The sequence below is a fragment of the Podarcis gaigeae genome, assembly GCF_964106915.1.
Source record: "Podarcis gaigeae genome assembly, chromosome: 8".
NCBI classification, from domain to species: domain Eukaryota; kingdom Metazoa; phylum Chordata; class Lepidosauria; order Squamata; family Lacertidae; genus Podarcis; species Podarcis gaigeae.
This window is the reverse complement of record NC_139684.1, coordinates 90,180,680-90,203,500: the sequence shown is the minus strand read 5'-3', so window position 1 is coordinate 90,203,500 and position 22,821 is coordinate 90,180,680. Positions and strand designations below refer to the sequence as shown.

The 22,821-nt window shown below is 50.5% G+C and overlaps 1 protein-coding gene across 1 annotated transcript in view; it reads left to right on the top strand.

Moving 5' to 3' along the window:
* LOC310851456 (leucine-rich repeat and fibronectin type III domain-containing protein 1-like protein) overlaps positions 1–22,821 on the top strand; it is a 69,822-nt gene that overhangs the window by 40,218 nt on the left and 6,783 nt on the right. Inside the window, exon 2 of the mRNA XM_083753899.1 lies at positions 930–1,086. The gene's annotated coding sequence lies outside the window, so the exon portion shown is untranslated. The remainder of the gene's footprint in view (positions 1–929; positions 1,087–22,821) is intronic.

The following is a 22,821-nucleotide window of genomic DNA, read 5'->3' as shown; positions in this document are numbered from 1 at the left end:
TGGGGGTGGGTTGGGGAGACACAGGGCTTGCCCCTCTCCCCCTGCTCCTTGGGGAAGGGGGGTTTGCTGGGAGCCTGAGGTCTCCTGGCAGGTGCTCCTTCTGGGAGAAGGGTCCTCTTGCAGAGTGGGGGCCTTTCAGCACCATTGGAGGAGGCTGAGCAACGAGAACCCGGCCCTCCCCACCCCAGGAGTTGTTTCTGTTGGGAAAAGTGTGCTGCAGTGGTTAGAGTGTCTGTCCAGGACCTGGGAGAACAGGGTTCAAATTTCCCCCAACTTGGCCATGAACCTCACTGGGCGGCAAGTCACTGCCTCTCTCAGCCTAACCTACCTCACAGGGTGTAGGGATGATCGCTGGGTGAAGAGCACACTCCCCGCCCGCGCATGACCTTGGGGTGTGGGGCACACTCCCCCTCACAGATAAAGCCACAGCTGTATGAACATCGTGCCCTCTGTCTAACCTTTTGCGGTCTCAGTAGTCTGCGGTGTCCTGTCTGTAACCTTTGTCTCTGAGACCTTTTATCTCCTTCATCATACACTGTGCAAGGGGGAAATGATGCGGTGGAAACAGGTGCCAAAATAACTTTGTACCACCCCATGATCTCGGGACTGTAAAGGTCACAGCCCAAAATGTATCTGCCTGGGTGTGCATATTGTGTCAATAAAAGGAGCCTCCACAGAGCTGGCCGGCAGCTTGCATTCAGCCCACCTGTGTGCAGCTCACCTGCATTCTCAACTCCTGCCTCATGTCCCTCAACTTCAACAGGGTTGTTGTGGAGGTTAAATGGGGAGGAGGTGAATGATAAATGCCACCTGAAGCTCCTTGAATATAAAAGTGTGCTATAGATGCAACAAGAAAATGAGTGGGCGCCTTTGTCCTCTCAGACAAAGTTCTTTCTGACGCAGCCTCCTCTTCCCTTCTTTTCTTTCAGGAGGGATGGCAGCCTGTGAGCCCCCCCAGGGGGGCTGGACTGACGGGCGAATGGCGGATCTGTCGCTCCAAGGGCATCCTGTGCGCCTGAGCTCCTGATGACAGGCGGTCCGGGAGGCTGGAGCCGGCCGGGCAGTGAACTTGGAGATTGCTTGAAGGTAAGTGCTGCAACTCCCTGCCTCTGTGGTCAGGGGCCAAGCTGGGCTCTTCTGGGGGCCTCCGGGGGCCACCGGAAATGTCAGGATATGGGGCTAAAGGACCCCCTCGCTCTCCCCACACACATCCTGGGCATGCGGCAGAAGTTGCCTCCGGCACTCACTCCCTCAAGGACTGTTGCTGAATTAGGTTTGATGATAAGGCGCAACTTCCCTGTTCCCCAAATTAAGGGGAAATTGCCGTGAAGGGAGATTTGAGCCTGCGCGTGCGTCAGCAAAGCTCCGCCGCGAATGCAAAGCACTCCCCCGCCCCCCAAAAAGGTCACCGCACCCAAGATGAAGCCCCCCACCCACCCAGGGCTGTGTTTTGTTTTGGAGTTAATTTGCATTTTAAGCTCCTGTGATTCAATCCACCGCAGCACACCTGCCTCGTTTGCCAGCGAGTAATTAGATTGCTGTTCGGCATCTCGCAGTTCTCCGCTCTCTCGCAGCTCGATTCCGTTTTATGTTGCGGGTTTCAATTAAGCTATTAACACATTTTATGATTCAGAAAATCGAAAAGGAAAAAAAATTCATTCTCTTCCGGCGGGTGAACTCGAAGGCATTTTTGTATCCGTCCAGGAGGCAGGGCAAGAAGCGGGGATGCGCTTCAGGTGACCTGGACAATTCTGTGCGTCTGCCGGATGAGTCGACATCACCGTCTTATCCAATTTGCAGGGCTTGTAATAGGAAACAGGTCTACTTGAGCAGAGCACACAGGCGCTCACCTGAGCTATGGGGAAGGCAGCATGAGGGCCGTCTTTGCCGGGGGGTGCAAGGGGTGCGGGACACCCCAGCGCCGAATTCCGGGGGGCGCCAAATGTATACCTGCTGTATACCGGTCCCTCTCAATTGCTGGCAGTGAAAATCAATGGAACAAAAGTTGTCCCCCCCTCTGTTGCTGTTACTCCAAAGCATCAAATATTCCCGATGAGTCAGGAAACAAAAGCTGTTATTTCCGCTGCGTAGTTGTTACAGGTGAGCAGATTTTCCTACCCTCAAAAAGGTCAACAACTTTGGCTTCCCTCCACAAAAACCTTCGAGTCCGCCCACCCCACCAAAACTAAATGTGGGGGCGCTGGGCAGATCTTTGCACCCCGGTGGGAGATATGCTAAAGATGGCCCTGGGCGACACTGTGGGGAGGGGTGGCGCTTGTGGGGGTTTTCCTGTGGGGGGCCCAGAAGGCACTGGTTTCTTTTGCTTTTTCTAATAATATTTTCATTAAATTTTCAACAAAAATAACAACATTAAAAAACAAACAACCACCACAAACCACACACACACACACACACACACACACGCAGTATCACATCCATAAAATGGGATTCTCCCAACCCTGTGACTTCCCTCCCCCCCCACTTCCTTAAATTTCCTTTTCAACTGCATATCATTTCCATTCCAAATTATTTTCTCTACCTCAAATTCCCAATACTATTTCTAAAGTTACAAGTGTTCTTCAAATCCTGCCAACGTATTAACCTGTTTACAAGACTTTTGCAAATACATGATAAATATTTCGCATTCTTTTTTAAATTTCTTGTCGTCTTGATTTCTGAGCTTTCCGGTTAGTTTCGCCATTTCAGCCTAGTCCATGAACTTGGTTGGCCAGTCTTCTCTCTCTGGTGGGACTGCTTCCTCTTTCCATCTGATCCCCCCCCCCCCCGGCCTTTGAACTGGATGCCAATTTCTGCAAGTTGCTTTGCATTCCCACAGGTCTGGGTCTGGGAAGACCATCCTTTATGTCAGATGTTGTAAATTCAGCTAGCTGGCGTTTTCTGCTGCGTAACCACCGGCTTGCTCCATGTTGACATTTCCATTCCACCTTAAGGAACAGGCATGGGATTGTTGAGTGTCACATGTCTGTTTACATTCCAGCACAGTATGCTGGGAACTTCCGTTTGTGTATAGCTTTTGCTTTACCCGTTCTCTCTGAGATGACACAAGAGAGAGACGACATGTTTCTTTGTCCTGATTTATGATGAATAAATCTGTAGTTATAGTGTGACTTCACAAGCCTCACGCCTATTCTGTGTGTTCAGTACACTCTGCTAATATTTACGTTGGAGCACGGGACAATGGATGGAGACAGCACAGCTGGGGCTTATCAGCTGGCCTTCCGGCCCTCTGCATGCCGACACTCATAGCATCATGCTGCTGGTGTTGGCTTTCATCTGTCTCAAGAGACAATGGAGTGTGCCTCCGAGGGTGAAGTCAAATTGCTGGAGAATCGCAGCCCCTGCCTTCCTTGCTTTTTTGGTGCATTTGCAGCACCAAAGTGATCTCCACAGAGCGCGAACCTGAGCAGTGCGTATGGAGGCCCTGGGTTGCCCCTCTGGTGGGGTCCAAAGGAAAGCAGAGCAGAATGCTTGGCTCCAGCTGGGCAGCAGGAGTTGCCGTAAGGAAGCAGACAAAATGCCCCCTGTCAGGGATGATTGGTGGGTGCTTGAAGAGATAAGAGTCCAGGACTCCGGCCAGTTTTACAGGATTTATTAGTTCCATTTTCCTATTTACACACAGAGCTCTCAGAGCACGTCCAGCTCATTCGGGATCAGTTGCAGAGACTGGCTGTTCCTTTCGTTTTCTCCAGCATAACCACTTCCGGAGCCCTCCCCTTTTCCTTCCTCTTTTACGTGAAGAGCTAAGCCCCGGAAATTACTCCCCCCTCCCTGATTCATTGCTTCCTGACAACCCTTTGTCATCCTCCCCCTCTGATGAGGTGCAACTACTTATGACCCGAGGTTTATCTCTGTGTTTCCCCATCATTTCCCCCTTCTCAGCCCCCAGTTCCCTGACACCCCCCAGCCGTCTTAGGGGCTCCACTGTGGACTAGTGTAAGCTTTACTCCTCAGCCTTCTCTTCCCCCAAAGACATCTCACAAGGGAGCAGGTGCATATCATAGAATCACAGAATTGTAGAGTTGGAAAGGGACCCTTGGGGGTCATCTAGTCCAGCCCCCTGCAATGCAGGAATTACAGCCAAAGAACACAACCTCTGCTTAAAACCCTCCAAGGAAGGAGAGTCCACCACGTTCCAAGGGAGTCTATACCACTGCTGAGAAGTTGTTCTTCTTGTTCGTATTTATTGATTGATTGATTGATTGATTGAATTTATATACCTGGAGGTCTCAGGGCAGTTCACATAAAAGGATCACAGTATATAAAATAAAAATAAAAGCAATAACCCAATAATACACACACCCCAAAAGAGCCACATTTTAAAAGGGTATGGGATGTTGGTCAGGTCAGCCAAAGGCCTGAAGGCCTGGTTATAAAGGGATGTTTTTGCCTGGCTCCTAAAGGTGCATAATGAAGGCGCCAGGCGAACTTCCCTGGGGAGAGCATTCCACAGATAGGGAGCCACTGCACAGAAGGCCCCGTTCTTGTGTTGCCACCCTCCACACCTCTTGAGGAGGGGGCATACGAAGAAGGGCCCCGGAATATGATCTCAGGGTCCAGGGAGGTTCATATGGAAAGAGCCAGTCCTGGAGGTATTGCAGTCCTGAGTTGCTTTAAGGCTTTAGCGGTCAAAACCAGCACTCTGAATTGGGCCAGGAAACTAATCGGTAGCCAGTGCAGTTGGATCAGGATCTATATAATATGCTCAGGCCGTCTTGCTCCGGTGAGCAGCCTAGACACTGAATTCTGCACCAGCTGAAGTTTCTGAACCGTCTTCAGAGGCAGCCCTACGTAGAACACATTGCAGTAATCGAACCAGAGCATAGACAACAGTAGTTAGGCTATCCCTGTCCAGACAGGGGCATAGCTGGGCCACCAGCTGAAGCTGAAGCTGATGGAAGGCCACTGAGTTCTTAACCACCTGAAAGCTCTTCCGAATGTTGTCTGAATCTCCTTCCTTGTCATCTGAATCCACACGTTCGGGCCTTACCCTCTGGAGCAACAGAAAATAGGCTCCACCTTCTTCCACGTGAAAAGCTCATTGGATGTTTGAAGGTGGTCTTCGTGTCACACATCCATCTTCTCTAACAAGAGACTGCGGCTCCAGCTGCACACTTAGCAATGAGATCCTTGGGCACGGTGACCTTGGTCTGCTCCTTTGGGTTTCTCGTGCTCTCACGGCGCACGCAGGAGCATCTGAAGATGGTGCTTCTAATGCGCTCCTTCACTCTGCTTCTCACTGGGGAGAGAACATGACAAGGCCAAATGCCTGGCTGGCTTCTGCTTCCCAAATACACCTGAGAGTTTCACTCTGGTTTCAAAGCCCAGCCTCCTGAAGTCTTCTCGGGTCTGCCCACCTTGTTGGGCTGGGCTCTCCCAAGGAAATGACAATGGTTGGCATGGGGCAACCTAAGCGCTGCCCTCCGGACCCCCAGAATAGTGTAGCTGGCCCACCGGCCAGGGGGCCTGTGCAGCCTCCTCCTCACTCCAAAAAGGGGAGCAGCAGGGCTGGATGGGTGACTCTGCCCCTCTGCCCTCAATCTGGGTGGGTCCAACAGTCAAGTGTGGGAATGTTCAGGGATGCAGGAGAGGATATATTGTTTGATTATAGCCTTTCCAACTTGTGTAAACAAGTTCACAATTTAGCAGAGTAACATTCCCCCTTTTAAACTTGCAGCAGATGCATTTGCTCAGGATCGCTAAAGCCTCTGTAATAACTGTTCTGGTATTTCCCCCTTATTCCCTCATAAAAGATAAGACACGACACAGTCTTCTATAAAAGTATAAACAGAGTTTACTCACACATCATTCTGTTCACAATCAGATCCCAGAAGGCAGACTTAGCTTAGAAAAGTAACATACACCTGGAAACTATCTCATAAGGAGACAGTCCCTTTGTCCTCTCTGGGCTGGAGGCCAAGAGGGCATCTTTGGCTAAGCAGATGTTGCTTCTTCAATGCATGTAGTCACAGAGAGAGAGATGGCTGCCCTGCCCTGTGCTTTTGTCGTTACCTGCACAGGTGAGGCCACGCCTACCTCTAGTCACATGCAGAGGAAGTCTGGCCCAGCCCAGAAGGAAACAGGAAGTTGACCTACTGGCTGGACAAACATCCCTCCCCATGTGTGAACATGTTCACTCTAGGAATGTTGTACTTGACTGCTCTTGTGTTTCACATCCCACATCAAGTAGGTGGTTTAATCACATGCAGGAGAGGGAAGTGAGCGACTGGTGGGGCTTTTCCACCTGGGAAGGGAACTCATCCAGGAGAAGGAAAACTCTGACTGTAAACTTCCGCTGCTTTGCAGGAGAGGAAAAGGCTACACAAATCTGGAGTCCCTAAGATGGTTGGATGGCGCCTTCCATGCCTCCTTCTGGCAACTCCTGCAGCCAAGCTGGTACCAAACAGTTTGCTCTGCTTTCCTTTGGATCCCATCAGAGTCGCCTGGGCAGCCCAGGACTTCCAGACACTCTGCCCAGGCTTCCACCCCAGGGAGGTCACTTTGGTTCTGCTAACGCAGCAGCTTGACTTCACCCCCAGAGGGGCACTCCATTGTCACTTGAGGCAGACGGGTGCCAACTGTTGTGTGGAGAAGCTAAGAGGAGCCCCAGAGCAGCCCCTGGATCAGGCCCAAATGGACCCACGTCCAAATGGACCCACAAGCAGGACCAGAGGGCAAGAGGCAGCCTCTTTCCTCACTGCTGCCCCCCGCCAGGGACTGGCCTTCAGAGGTCTGAGGCTGTGCAGGGAACACCAAACTGCTTAAGTTTTATTTCAATTAATTATTTGTATTTTACGCATTGTGACCAATTCTGATGGCTTACAGCTTTTAGCAATAAAGATTTCATTCATTCATTCATTCATTCATTCATTCATTCATTCCACAAAGTCAAGCTGGGAGGCAGTGGGAGAGGAGTGAGCAGGGAAGTTCTACTGGGCCCCATCTAGGCTGTTCCAGCCTGAAAGCTTCCCCACAGATTCTCCGCAGGGGGGCTCCTTTCACCTCCCAGCCTGGGATAGTTATTTCTCCCAAACTAAGCAAATTGCAGGAGTCTAAACGGTCCCTTTCCTGATTCAGAATTCTGAATATTGCTGCCTTGCATAAATGGGTTCCTCATAAATGGGCAGTTGCACCAACTCCCACCTCCATCAATGAGGGATTAAGTGTTTCCAGTGAGCTCCCTCCGGTCTCCTAATTGTGCTTTGTGCTGGTTGCTCAGTTCAGCAGGCGGCAAAGCTGCCCTGTGCCACAGAGGCCGGATCCTGCTCTGGGTTTTCAGGTGCCCCAATGGGAAACCTGCAAGCAAGACTAGAGCACAAAGTGTCCTCTTCCCTTCGCCAGTTTCCAGCAGCTGGGATTCAGAAACACAACTCCTTCCAGCTTCAGAGGCAGAACACAGCCCTCAATAGCCCTGTTCCCCTCCAGGAGTCAGTCTAATCCTCTTTTTATAGCCATCCAAGTTGATGGCCATTGCTGCTTCCTGTGGCAAGGAGTTTCACAGGAGTTTCACTGTGTGAAAAAGGACTCTCTCCCTCCCCCCCCCCAAGCCCATCTATGCACTGTACTGTTTTCCACTTGAGGCAAAACAGGAAATGCCGCCTTCCCTGCTCCTGCCAACACTGCCTTTTCTGCTGCCACCGTGCGCCCTGCCGCACCCTCTCCTGGTGGAGAAACGCCACCATCTCCTTCACCAGCAAGACTGTGCTGATTTCGAGTGAGAACTTGCCCCAAATGGATGTGATTTGCCCAGAATCAGTGCCAATGTCAGCAGTGGTTTGGCAGACAGGGCACCCGCGGGTATGCTGCCTGGGGGGTGTAGTGATCAGATGGGATTACTATGAGGAATTATAAAATATGCATCAAGCCATTGTGTCCGTGATGAAAGCATGGCGTTGACTGGGATTGATTCACTGACAATAATTTCTGATCAAGTCCCACAAGCCTCTACATCTATTGCATTTTTCCTCTACTGCCCATTTCTCTCTGTCTGACAAACACATATAAGCATTCTAGGACATAGGTCAGTTGCCGGTTGCTGCACCAGGCATCCCAGGCCATAAAAACAGAAGGCAGTTTCTTTAGGTGTACTCTTCCTTGGTTTTGTTAAACTTAGGACCTGGAAATAGTTTCACATGAAGGTGATAAAGATCCCTATCTCCTTGCCATCCTTCCTCTAGTGTTTATTGCTTGTTAATGAATGCATTCTTCCTTTTTAGCTCTGTTTTAATTACCCCAGAAGTATGCATGCTTAAATTAGGTTTTTGTTTTTTTGTAGTTTAACTTTGTCCCCATGTGGGGTTTTTGAAATGCTCAGAGGAAATCTGATTGGTTCTTACGAACACTGTGTCAAAAGTTCTTTCGTGAATAAAACGACCTGGGCCGAGGGGTGGAGAGGCATTATTATTATTGCCACCTCCTCCCAGAGTCTTGCTTGTCAAGCCTCATGTGTATTCTATTAATCAGAGTCCAATCCTTCCTTTGCTTTGGGAACGCCACAGGGGGGCTTCTGTCATCTGATACAGGGGCTGCACCCTGCCTAATGGCTGGGCCAGCTCTGACTCAGCTGCCACCTGCCTTTCTCGGACAGGGCTGTCCAGTTTGTGGGTGAATTTATGTCCTGCCGTGGATGTTTCTGGAATACTAATATGACTGCTGGGTTGTGTTTGGGGGAATCCCCTTCATCTTGGTTTTCTTTCTTTTTCTCGGGTCTCATAAAACAATAATAGAATCATCTAGTCCAACCCTCCAATGAAGGAATCACAGAATCCTTTTGGAGGGACCCAGGGGTCATCTAGTCCAACCCCCTACAATGCAGGTATCTCAACCAACACCACCCTGACCGGTGGCCATCCAACCTCTGCTTAGGAACCTCCAAGGAAGGGAAGTCCACCATCTTCTGAGGGAGATAATTTCCACTGTCAAAATTCCACAGCTCTTACCATCAGAAAGTTCTTCCTCACATTTAGTCAGAATCTGCTTTCTTGGAACTTGAAGCCATTGGTGCAAGTCAAGCCCTCCAGGGCAGGAGAAAGCCAGTTTTCTCCATCTTCCATGGGACAGTCCTTGAGATATTTGAAGGGGGCTCTCATATCTCCTCTTAGTCTCCTCTTTTCCAGGCTAAACATACCCCTTCTAAGTGGATAAGGAAAAGTCTTTCTCCTTCTCTCCTAAGGCTAGAACTCATGGACAGCCAGTGCAGCTGAGCGTTGGAAGATTTGGGACAGATAAAAGAAAGTCCTTCTTGACACACTGCAGAGTTCAACTATGGAACTCTCTCCCACAGGAGGCAGTGATGGCCACCAAATTAAAAAGGTAAAGAGACCATTGACCGTTAGGTCCAGTCGTGGCTGACTCTGGGGTTGCGGCGCTCATCTCACTTTATTGGCCAAGGGAGCCAGCGTACAGCTTCTGGGTCATGTGGCCAGTATGACTAAGCCACTTCTGGCGAACCAGAGCAGCGCACGGAAATGCCGTTTACCTTCCCGCCGGAGCAGTACTATTTATCTCCTTGCACTTTGAGGTGCTTTCGAGCTGCAGCGCTGTGAGGAGCAGGGACCGAGCAAGGGGAGCTCACCCCGTCATGGGGATTCTAACCGTCGACCTTCTGATCAGCAAGCCCTAGGCTCTGTGGTTTAACCCACAGCGCCACCCGCGTCCCATGGCCACCAACTTAGATGGCTTTAAAAGAGGATAAGACAAAGTTGTGGAGGAGAAGGCAATATGTGGCCCTTATCCAAGATGGCTGTGCTCTGTCTCTGCAGTCGGAAGCAGCAGTGCTGAATCCCAGTTGCTGGAAAATGCAGGAGGGCAGAGGGCTTGAATCCTGCTTTCTGGTTTCCTTTAGGCATCTGTGCTGGATCGGGCCCCTCTGGTTTGATCCGGCTGCAGGCCTTTCTTAAGTTCTTCTGACATGCCCCCCATTGAGCCTGAGTTGGCAGAAAGGCCAAAAGTAGTCCCTGCTCCTCAGTTGCACCTGGATGGAGGACTTCAACTTGTTCTCCCCCTCCAAAATAATTTCTGGTCGTTCTGTGACCCCTCTCCTGCTCCTTCTGCATATGACGCGGTCACTGTGGTTTCCCCCAGACCCAGAAACCGCTGCCTATGCAGGCAGAAACCTTTTTATCTCCTACTACACCCCCTGCGCAAAGGCAGCCTTGCAGTCTCCCCATGCATAAAATCTGCTCTTGTTCGCTGAATATTTCATGGCGAGGCAACAAGATCTCCATCTCTGAATAAACCGCTCTAGCCTGGGAGGGTTTTGCACATGTCGGAGCAGATGGCTGCTGCGTTCTCCAGGGGCAGCAGGGGGTTGGCCTGGCCTGGCCTGGTCTCCTCGCCTGCTCCACACAGGGGACGTTCAGCCTACCTGGGGCAAGCGGCTCTGTTTCTCCTCACAGGTGCCTCATTCCAGACGCAGTGGGTTCAGATCCACCCCGTCCCCCCGCACACCTCCCTGTGCTTAAGCCAAACTACTGATATATCCTTGGAGCTTCTGGGAGCAAAGGAGGACAGGTTGCCACCAAGCGTCAATTTGCCTGACAGCCGTAGCACTTATTTTGCAGTCTGGGGAGGTGGGAGATGAGAGGGGGAACTTGCCCCTCCCCACCTGCTGGCTCTGTACCCAGGAAGATTACAAGGAGGGGGGTGAAGTAAGCTGTGGAATTGCTCTGGCCTGCAAAGCCATTGCAAGGCTGCTGCAGCAGTGAATGTCAAGCAAAGGGTTCCCTGCTCCTTTGCAGTGCAACAGCCCCAGGGTCTTGCAGCAAAGCCCCTCCATCAAGACTGGGGGCCTTCTGGAAGCAAAGTCCCACAGGTCTCCCACCTTTCCTAAGTCAGGGGCACGAGGGCCTGAAGAGGCCCAGCTTGGGCTTAGCATGGAGGGGGCAAAGCCATGCCAGAGCCCCCCTCCCCAATTGCCTCCCACCCACTCTGACCCCTCTTTTCTGCCTTATTTAAAAAGGTAAAGGGACCTCTGACCATTAGGTCCAGTTGTGGCCATCTCTGGGGTTGCGGCGCTCATCTCGCTTTGTTGGCCAAGGGAGCCAGCGTACAGCTTCCGGGTCATGTGGCCAGCATGACTAAGCCGCTTCTAGCAAACCAGAGCAGTGCACGGAAATGTCGTTTACCTTCCCGCCGGAGCGGTACCTATTTATCTACTTGCACTTTGACATGCTTTTGAACTGCTAGGTTGGCAGGAGCTGGGACCGAGCAACGGGAGCTCACCCCGTCTTGGGGATTCGAACCACCTACCTTCTGATCGGCAAGTCCTAGGCTTTGTGGTTTAACTCACAGTGCCACCCTTTAACGCCACACCAAAGCTCATCTCCTCCGATGCCGTCCTTGCATCACACCTTGCTTGTGGCCTTGCTATAATTCCCAAACTTTTGCAAAGGACCGTGATTTTGTCTGGGAAATGAGCACTGCCTAGTAGTGCTGAGAACTGCAGTTTCCCCTCTTTTAATCTGGATATGTGCGGATTCCCCCCCTTCAATCACTAAAGTGAAACTCCCTCTCCCTTTCTAATGCAAATGAATGTTTTTAGCACCCACAATGTGAGATGTGGCGATGGAATGAAAGGATTGTGTATTTTATGGGCTCCAATTAGCACTGAAATATTAAAACATTAAATATGAAATGGGGATCATCCTAGAAGCTGCTACAGAGAACTGGAATAACCCAGGAGAAGGGGGCTGGGGGGGGCCCAATTCAGCCTCCGTTGGGGCCAAAGGTGCAGGAAAGGCAAGCTGGGAGGCAGAGGAGCCTTCAGGTCGCGAGTGGCTGGTGTGTCTTGTGATGCTGCTGACTTCAAGGCTTCTGACTTCAGGGCTGACGACTCCTGACTCCTCGCAGCTGCTTGTCTCAGATAATTGGCCCCCCTTCAGATGAAAGCAAGACGCCACTTCAAGGCCTCGCTGCCTCGTTTTCAAAGGACTTGGGGGATGTTAACCAGAAACATGTGGTGTTGTGTCAACACCACGTGGTGATGGTGCCCAAAATAGCCTGGAGGGCTCTGCCCCGGCACACCTTTCGTGCCCTTCCTCTGCCTGGGTGAATTGGGGGCAGGCTGATGGGGTGGACTTTTCGGCAGTGGCAGACTCTGAATGCAGACATGAAAACTCACTCATCGCCCAAGGGCCATAGACTGACAGGATGGCAGACTTGGAAGGGACTCCAGGGGCCATCTAGTCCAAAACCCTGCAATTCAGGAATCAGGAATCACAATTGTGTACTCTTAGTCCAGTTCACTTTAGAGGAAGGTTATTGATGGCTCTTAGCCAGGACAGCTAGAGGCAGCACATGATTCTCAATGCCAGTGGCTAAAAACCACAGAAGGGGAGGCTTCCTCTTGTGCTCAGATCCTGCTTGCTGGTTTTGTTTGTTTGCTTGCTTGCTTGCTTAACCTATACACCACCCTATACAGTGGTACCTCAAGTTAAGAACGTAATTTGTTCTGGAGGTCCGTTCTTAACCTGAAACTGTTCTTAACCTTAATGAATCATGCCAGATTCATTAATCAGCTCCCCGCAACCCCGAAGGAGACAGAGCAAAATCACACAATATTTTCTCCAAAAGGAGAGTAAGAGGGGGTTGAATGAGTTAATTCTAGATGAGGCCATTCCTCCTCCTCCTCCCACTGTCCTGGATTGGTGAACTCATCTTAAAGGGCTCCAACAAGATTCCGAAAATATTAACTGCCCAACTAACCTGGTTCAAGAACTGGCCTTAGCTGAGAAATCCTATAAGGCAAATATAACTGATATAACGACCCAGAGGCCACCTTCTGAGCTTGGAAAAAACTTTCAAAGTCAACAGGTTACTTTAGCTAATGGGGCAGGGAGCAGGGTCCTGAGCCATTTAAGGCTTTAGCGGTCAAAACCAGCACTCTGAATTGGGCCGGGAAACTAATCGGTAGCCAGTGCAGTTGGATCAGGATCAATGTAATATGCTCAGACCGTCTTGCCCGTGAGCAACCTGGCCGCTGAATTCTGCACCAGCTGAAGTTTCCGAACTGTCTTCAGAGGCAGCCCTACGTAGAATGCATTGCAGTAATCTAACTCTGAGGTTAACAGAGCATAGACAACAGGGATAGTTGGGACTATGGACAGGGATACTTAGGCCATCCCTGTCCAGAAAGGGGTGTAGCTGGGCCACCAGCCAAAGCTGATGGAAGGCACTCTGGGCCACTGAGGCATCTGGGCATCTGGTTGGCCCCTGGGAGAAGGCCCTGCAGGTCTCGATGGGGCCCCTTTGGCCTCCTCCAACAGGCAGGCTCTTCTTATGTTCAGTTTGGCCGTCAGAAGCAGTATCTGCCTGAGTGCATAGTGAAGGCGTTCAAGGATTTGCCTGCCTGGCGAGGGCTGTGATGGGGCAGGGAGCAGGGAGAGAGCAGTGGCCAGGAGTTCCTTTCCCCACCTGCTGGGTCTTTATAGTCCCCTTGGGCTTGATGGGTGCTGCACTGTAGCAAACACACTGTGGCCAGTGAGCCTGGGCTGTGGGTAGTGGTCAGCCCCTGTTAGGATGGCCAAAGGCAGGGGTGCCCCAAAAGCAAGTGAGGGACATAGCAGAGGGGAATGGAAAAGCAGCAGAGTCCGTGATGTGTTGGAGCCATCCATGGACAGCAATGTTCTGCTCGCAAAGAGCTCAGCGGATCACTTTTCTCTTCCTCGGTTTGCCTGGCTGTTTCCTGAGAAGGGGGGGTCCTGCTCTTCCTCCTTCCCTACTTCCACCCCACCGTATCCTGAAAAATAGTAACATGCTAAAATAACTGCTGTGAATATTCATGAAACACCCTGAGTTGTGCCAGAACCAGATGCCAGAAAGGGCAGATCAAGGAAGGTGGTTTCTATCCAAGAGTCGCTGGGCTTTCCCAGGCCTCTGAATTGCTGGACTTCAGCACCAAGGCCAGTTCCAGGCAAGAGGCTCAGAAAAGCGCAGAGGAGAATTGGGCTCTTCCCTGTTTCCAGTGTTTGCCCAGTGTTTTCTAGGCGCAGGTCAAAAGGGAAAACATGCTGTTTCCCACTGAATCAGAACAAATGTCAAGAAAACCTGGGAAATAGCAGGTTTCCCCAGGGAAATCAGTGGGCCCAAAGAAAAACCTCTTGAACCCGTGCCTGGAAACCACAGGGCGAATTGAAGCGTAAACGAGCCAATTGTCAGTTCCCAACGGTATTTTTCTAGACATAAAGAAAAGCTACATGCACAAACAGAAGCACACAATCGGAGGCTGTTGTATAGGACGGTCCTCGTAGGACGGAAGCGGGGCAGCTGTTCTGCTGCTTGCCACTTTTAGAAAAGCATCTTTGGCGCTGAAGATGCGAGCTGAAATGAAAGGCAACTATGGGCAGATCCTGCTGGATCAGGCGGAAGGTCTAGCGCATCCTCCTGTCCTCACAGTGGCCCTTGAGATGCTTCGAGGAAGCCCACAAGCAGGAGCAGAAGGTCCTCCTCGTGGGACATGCAGCCGGCAGGGCTAATAACCTTTGGTTGCCTTCCCTCCAGCGTGTCTCCTCATGATTCATGGACTTGTCCTCACGCTTCAGCTTCCAGGCAGCTCTCTCCTTATTAAGAGGCTGCTGTTCTTGGCTGTGCGGCTCAAGACAAGCTACAAAACAAGAGTAATTGGTTCTCATGAATATTCCTTCTCCCCCCTAACTGAGCCTTCTCTCCTGCACTATCTTCTCAGCCTCCTGGCAGGCTGCATGCATTGCGCACTTTAATAATCCCACTTCCAAACAACGCCAAACACTGATTTCTGTGCGCTGATTGATAGTTCCACACATCAACGGAACTCTTCCACGCAGGACTCAGGAGAGGATGAGGGTTGGGAAGGTTGGTGCGTGTTGTGAGCAGGGAGGGGTGGGGGAGGGGATCCTCCCAGCTTCCCACTCAGGGCAGATGGGCTCTCCTCTCACTTTGCCTGAAGCAGTCTGCCCTTAGATCTTCTTAGAACCACAGACTAGTAAGGTTGGAGGGTGCGCTGGGCCTGAGGGTAACCTGAGCAACGTAATCCAGGTCTGGTCACGAGGCAGGAAACCAGGCAAGGTACAGGATCTCAGGCAAGATCTGGCATACAGCAATGTTGTTCCCGCAACCTGGGGCGGGCTCCAACAGCCTTTTATCTCTGATGGGGTAGCGGCCGGTCCTGATCCCCCGGCGACTCACCTCCCTGTTTCTCCCGAAGGCGAGCACTCCTCCTGCTAGTACTCAGGTCTCTCCTTCTCTCAGACCTGAGTCTCTGCAGCTTGGGAGATGTTGGTGGGTTACTAGACCCAGAGGCCGCCTCAGCCTCCCCTGACCCAACCAGTAGTGGAGCAGCTGTAAGTGATGGCCCAGCTGAAGGCAATGAGGGAATCCCCACATCTGGAGCCAGGGCAGGATCAGGCCCCTGACTCGGCCCAGCTGGTGCTTGTTGCAGGGGAACCTGTGCAGACTGGGACTCTTCAGGATCAGGCCCCAGACTTGGTTCAGATGAGGCAAAGGATCCGGTGCAGACTGAGACTCCTCTGGTTCTGAGTCCGAGCCCGAGTCCCAGGCCATCACAGAGGGGACCCCAAGGGTCATCTAGTCCAACCCTCTGCAATGCTGGAATCTCAGCTAAAGCATCCATGACAGATGGCCATCCGACCTCTGCTTAAAAACCTCCATGGGAGGAGAGTCCACCACCTCCCAAGGGAGATAATTTCCACTCTTGAACAGCTCTTATTGTCAGAATGTTCTTCCAGATGTTTGGTTGGAATCTCCTCTCCTGTTGCTTGAAACCATTGGTTTGGGTCCTCCCCTCTGGAGCAGGAGAAAAGAAGGTTGCTCCATATTCCATGTGGCAGCCCCTCAGAGATTAGGAGATGGCTCTCACGTCCCTTCTCAGTGTCCTTCAGGATGAACATCCCCAACTCCCTCAATTCCTCCTCATAAGTCTCGGTTTCCCGACCTGGGACTTGCCTGCCTGCTTCCCGGCTGACCTGGGCGCTTTGTCCCGGCAGCCGAAGTTCTCCTGAAGTCAGCTGTCTTCCCCCTCATGTCCAGAAGTGACCCTGGGACTTGCGGCTGTTTGTCAAAGGCCAGGCCTGGTGGTGCTTCCTCCACACTTGGCCGGCTTTAGTCAAACTGGTTCCTGACAGATGCAGACGGGACGTTGCTTTTTGTGCTTCTGCCTCCCATTCCAGGTTGGAGCACATGCGCCAGCATTCCCGCTGCATGCATGGCCTTGTGGGGAAATGCCAGTCAGCTCAAAGAGCAGCAATGAGCAAAGAAGAGAGGAGCAGGGGGGCATTTCCTGCTGACCCACGTGGAGGAGGGTGTGGGGGCCTTGGCCCTTTCGCTCCTGGAAGAAGGGAGAGCTAGGCAAGGGCAGCCCAGGTCCACGGTGCCTTTCCACAAACAGGCCTTGGATCTGCGCACGACACAAGGAAATCCTTTGGGTGTCTTCGCGGCAGCCACCCCCGTGGCACACAGCACCTGTTTCCTCCGCTTGGGCATTACAGTGGTGCCCCGCAAGACGAACGCCTCGCAAGATGAAAAACCCGCTAGACGAAAGGGTTTTCCGTTTTTGGAGGCGCTTCGCTAAACGAATTTCTCTATGGGCTTGCTTCGCAAGACGAAAAAATCTTGCGAGTTCGCGCGTTTTTTTCTCGCTTTTTCCTGCCCTTTCCCTAAGCGCTAAGCCGCTTATCAGCTGTTCCGCTGATAAGCCGCTTCTCAGCTGATCGCTAAAAGCCGCTAGACCACTAATAGCGCTAATCCGCTAAGCTGTCAATGGGCTTGCTTCGCAAGACGAAAAAACCGCTAGACGAAGAGAATCACGGAACGGATTAATTTCGTCATGCGAGGCACCACTGTATTTTATAAACCTCTGTCATGTCGGCTTCTGTGGGGGGCGGGAGGGAGACTCCATTGGGCAGCTGTGAGTGATGAGTGGTGACCTGTCATTTTCCTCCTCTTGTCTGGCCTCACGGTCTGGCTTCTGTTCTTTTCCACTTCGCTGGCTGGACACTGTCCTCTGAGGAGCACCTGGTTCTGCTCTTGTCTTTCAGCTGCTTGCTGCCATTTCATGACACCCCCAATAACGCCTGCAACCCCCCCCCCAGCACACGGTCTGAGCAGCGTCCATGGCTGCTTCCCCGCCTTTGCCTCTTGTAATGTCTGCTTGGCAAGGCTCCAAGTACAGCTTTAGCCTCAGGTTAAAACCATCTCAATCATTGTCCCTCGCAGGAGTCTTAAGCGCTCCGTAGTGGAGAAGGGAGCAGACTTCCAATCTGGCCGCAACTGGAGCAGTGTAGCGTCTGGTGATCTGATTGTTATGTTCAAAAAATGCTTTGTGCACATGGTTCCAGCTGCTCTGACAGCCACCCTGCAAGGTGGGCCGGTATTATGATCCATAAGCAAGAATTATAATAATTCTAAGCAAGTGTGCAAACTGACTTGCTCATCAGAAGGTCGGAGGTTCAGGTGAGCTCCCATTGCTCAGTCCCTGCTCCTGCCACCCTAGCAGTTCAAAAGCACCTCACAGTGCAAGTAGATAAATAGATCCCGCTCCCGTGGGAAGGTAAATGGCGTTTCCGTGCGCTGCTCTGGTTCGCCAGAAGCAGCTTAGTCCTGCTGGCCACAGGACCCGGAAGCTGTGCGCCAGCTCCTTCGGCCAGTAAAGCGAGATGAGCGCCACAACCCCAGAGTCAGTCATGACTGGACCTAATGGTCAGGGGTACCTTTAAGCAAGTGTGCAATGGGGTGGGTGTCTGCAGAGGTTTTCAGGAGTAGCTGAAGCTACATACTCTGAATAAATAAATAAGTACACACAGGTAGCATCAGAGGGCAAGTCTGCCATTGTCCATCTATAGGCTAACTTGCATCCAGCAGAATGCCTGTTCACCACTCTCGACTGGAGCCCCCAACACTTTCCCTGGCAATGCTGTCCCTCCAGGTAGAGCAACCGGGTCTGACCTTCCTGGGTCTTTTGCAGGGGCATCCTAGCCCATGTTGCCGCAGCCGCAGCCCTGGACACCTCTGTTGGAGCAGCAGCAGTGATCATTCCACCATCAGCGATGGCCTAGCAAAGAGGGATGGAGGACCAGACAGGAAGGTCCTTCTCTTGGGCCTTCAGGTCTTGGGGGGGGGGGGCATTAGCTTTGCCCAGCTGGCCAGATCTTCCTTCCTAAATGCCAGCCATTGGTGTGACCTCAGTAGTGGTGTAGTGGTTAAGAGTGGTAGACTCGTAATCTGGTGAATGGGGTTCGCGTCTCCGCTCCTCCACATGCAGCTGCTGGGTGACCTTGGGCTAGTCACACTTCCTTGAAGTCTCTCAGCCCCACTCACCCCACAGAGTGTTTGTTGTGGGGGAGGAAGGGAAAGGAGAATGTGAGCCGCTTTGAGACTCCTTAGGGTAGGGATAAAGCGGGATATCAAAACCAAACTACTCCTCCTCCTCTTCTTCCTCTTCCTCTTCCTCTTCCTCTTCTTCACTACCTAAAAGGTGGGAGCAGGTTACTTCCTTGCAAAATGAACGAGGAGAATGCTGCCTGCCTTTCTTCCTGCTATCTTGGGTTCTGAAAATGCCAGGAACTTAATCTTTTTTTAAAAAAACCAAACAAACCCCACTCTGACAGCTGAGAACCTGGAGATTGTGCTGCTGGCCTTTTGCTGCTGCTGTTAATGCCACCTGGTGGCGAAGCTGCAAACCTGCAGGGATGCTTCAAATTCCAGCTCAGGTGTCACTGTTGCCACCCAGCGGGTCAGAAGGAAACTGCAAACAGTGCAGCTTTGGGCCTGAGGGGAATAAGTGTTTCAGCATAATCTCTCTTTTTCTTTTTTGAAGTGAATTTTTATTGTTTTCCTTACATATTCTTTTCCAACAAATTGTAATAGCACCATACATTCCCTTTGACTCTGCCAAGTCGCGACACCCCTCCCTCCCCACAACTGGTATGTTTATCCTCTTTCCATCACGCACATCATTCTCATATCAGTATTATTATACATTGGAGATATTATGTCAATCCTGCTAGTGTCTTGACCTTTTTACAATTCTTCTTTAAATATTCAATAAATTTACTCCAGTTATTTTGGTATCTTTGATCTCCCTGGTCCCGGATCCTCCCTGACAGTTTGGCAAGTTCTGCATATTCTGTCAACTTCGCCTGCCACTCCTGAATAGTTGGTATATCTTGTACTTTCCATCTTTGGGCCAGAAGGGTCCTCACGGCAGCATAATCAGCATAATCTCAAATGCTGATTTTCTAAGCATTAGGGGTTTTCATCGTCACAGTGTGTGCGTGTTCCCTGACCACGTCTTTTCCTATCTTGGGCTGCAGCTCCCTCCTTACATCATTTATTCCAACATCACCAGGTTGGGCGTCGCTTTCCTTTTGGTTGAAGACAGAGGCAAAGTAGGTGTTGAGAATTCTGCCTTCTCTCTGTCACCCAAAAGCATTTCTCCATCCTCTCCACGCTGAGCACTGACCACCTGCCCGTTCTTCCTCTAGCCGAAGAAACCTGCAGTAGAATATGTGAAATTGGAATATTTTGTCCACACCTGCACACCTTTATAAATTAAAAATATATATATTAAATGTCCAGTAGCACCTTAGAGACCAACTAAGTTTGTTCTGGGTATAAGCTTTTGTGTGCACACACACCTCTTCAGAGACACTGAAAGAGAAGTCACCAGACCCTTATATATAGTGGGAGGGTTCTAGGGTTTTATGCCATCAAATGCCAACAGTGCCCCTCAGCTCTCTATATTGGACAAACAGGTCAAACCCTACGCCAAAGGATAAATGGACATCAATCTGACATCAGGAATCAAAAGACAGAGAAGCCAGTAGGAGAACACTTCAGTCTCCCAGAACATTCAATACAGGATCTCAAAGCAGCTGTCTTATTACAAAAGAATTTCAGAAACAGACTTGAAAGAGAAGTTGCTGAATCACAACTTATTACTAAACTGAAAGCTATGGAGAGACCTGGTCTTAATAGAGATATTGGATTCTTGTCTCATTACGCATGCTAAAGCTTTTTTTGGTCATCTGCATACTATCCCTTGCTTTTTCCTGTAGGACTAATTGCAGTCATTAACAGGTTGACCATACCCTTTGAGTCAACCACCCATCTCCTACTGCCCTCCTGAGAAAAACCCCACCCCACCCTCCCACTATATATAAGGGTCTGGTGGCTTCTCTTTCAGTGTATCTGAAAAAGTGTGCATGCACACAAAAGCTCATACCAATAACAAACTTAGTTGGTCTCTAAGGTGCTACTGGAAGGATTTTTTTTTTATTTTGTTTCAACTACAGCAGACCAACATGGCTACCTACGTGTAACTATATGCTATATGGTAATTTATGGACCTAATAGGTACCTCAAGCCATTTGCACATGTTGCCCTGCAACCAGTCCATGCAGAATGTCGGCACCCTATAAATAGAAAGGAGCAAACCAGGGATATTTTGGGGAGCAGGTGAGCAGGCGGGGTCCATGACTTACATCATAAGAGCCTACACAACACAAAACACGGTTGCTGTAGGTAGGTTTCATTTTATTTGTTTTTTATCTTCTATTTTGGAAGTGTACATCCAGGTTTTTTGGAGGCCCCCAAGAGAGTGGGGCCCTAAGCTAGAATTTGTTTAACTTATATGTAATTCCAGCACTGCTCCTGAATCCCAGTTGCTGGAAACCAGAGGAGGGGAAGGTGCTCCTGTGCTCGGATCCTGCTTCCGAGTTTCCCACAAGAGGCACCTGGTTGGCTGCTGTGAGTGGAGGGTGATGGGCTGGAAGGGCCAATGGCAGCCAGGCTCTTGTTAGGTTCTGAGCTTTTTTGAATTTCCGGGGGTGATGCAGGTAGAGAGACACAGCCACCTGCAGATAAATGCTACAATATAGGCTGTGAAACTACTGCACTGAAATTTGTCAGAGCTTGTTCGGGGGGGGGGGTACAAGAAGGCTAGAGGAGTGATTATAATTAGGTACCATTTGTTTCTGATTATGACAAGGTTAATAATAAGGGAGCATAATTTATATAATTAGATTACAACCCTCTGCGGTTGCACAGGGTTAGTAGCGTCACATGCAGCTTCCTTCTGGGAGAAGATGATGGAACCTGCTTCAGCTGAAAGAGCCGCATTTAGGAGCTGTCTGAGAAGGTGTGAGTGAAATGTGTGTGTGTGTGTGTGTGGCAACACACACACAGAGAGAGAGAGAGAGAGGGAGGGAGGGAGGGAGGGAGGGAGGGAGGGAGGGCGAGCAGCTGGGCTAACCTGTTCATTCATATTTCAATTATCAGCCCATTTACTTTTAAAATATAGATTCTTAAATACAGTGGTACCTCAGGTTACATACGCTTCAGGTTACATACGCTTCAGGTTACAGACTCCGCTAACCCAGAAATAGTGCCTCAGGTTAAGAACTTTGCTTCAGTTTGAGAACAGAAATCAGGCTCCGGCAGTGCGGCGGCAGCGGGAGGCCCCATTAGCTAAAGTGGTGCTTCAGGTTAAGAACAGTTTCAGGTTAAGAACGGACCTCTGGAACGAATTAAGTTCTTAACCCGAGGTACCACTGTACAGATTATTGATTAAAAATTAAATATAGATTATTGATTAAAAATACAAAAAGAATTATAAGGTAAAAGAAGAAGAAAGAAGAGGAGAACGAAAGAAAAAACCTATAAACCTATTATTAAACTTATCCTGAACTTTACCTAATACAGTGTCCAGGGCCGGCTTACCCATAGGCGCTAGGGGTGCGGGGCACCCAGGTGCCAGGCTCTCAGGGGCGCCAGGCTGAGAGTCTGGGGCCAAGATTTGGAGTCCGGGGACTGAAGAGCCAGGCCAGCCGCTGCTGAGCACAGCAGAGCCCGTCAGAGCGCCACAGGCTTTTCCGCTGCAGGTGCTGAGGCAGCCGGCCAGCTCCCCCCTCCTGCGAACGTGGGATTGGCGGGCCGTTGAGAGGGCGCTGGGCAGTTTTTTGCACCCCAGTGCCACAAATGCTAGAGACGGCCCTGACAGTGTCAGCCCATTTATTTTCACATAAAGAAAGCACTTTATGTCCTCTGTTTTTGGGAGGGGGAGGGCTGTGACCATTTCTGCCCCAGCTCCTTCAGGGCAGCTTCTTGTCTCCCACCTTCCCACCCATCTATTACCAGGTGATCTTGCGGAGGAAGCCATAATGGGGTGCCCCCCTGGGACAACATTCCACCTGGGAGGTGGGTGCACTCCAGCCCCTGAGCCCCCCGCCAGCAGGCTCCCACCCGTTGTGCCTCCATCAGAATGGGAGTCCAAGGGCTCTGGGACCTGACCATGCAGGTGAAGAGAAGAGTTTTGGTTTTTTTAAAGATATTTATTGAAGTTTCAAAAGTTATATAAAAGAAAAAACAATAATACAAACAAAACACAAACAAAAACAAGTATAATTTCAATCCCTTATTTTCTTATAACTTACTTCCCCGACCTCCTCATACCTCCCCTTTCTGTATTCCAATTTCTAATTATTAGTTCAGCAAATCCTCTCCCTTAATTTTCATTTAATTTTTAGCCTTTCTTTTCTTTTTACTTAATCATTACAGCTGAAAACCACTTAATTTCTAAACCAACATCGTTCTAACATTCATTAATTTTGCAATGTTTCCTAAGATAGTCCTTAAATTTCTTCCAATCTTCTTCCGCCGTCTCTCTTCCCTGGTCTCGGATTCTGCCAGTCATTTCTGCCAGTCCCATATAGTCTATAGGTGAAGAGAAGAGTTTGGATTTGATATCCCATTTTATCACTCCCCTTCAGGAGTCTCAAAGCGGCTGACATTCTCCTTTCCCTTCCTCCCCCA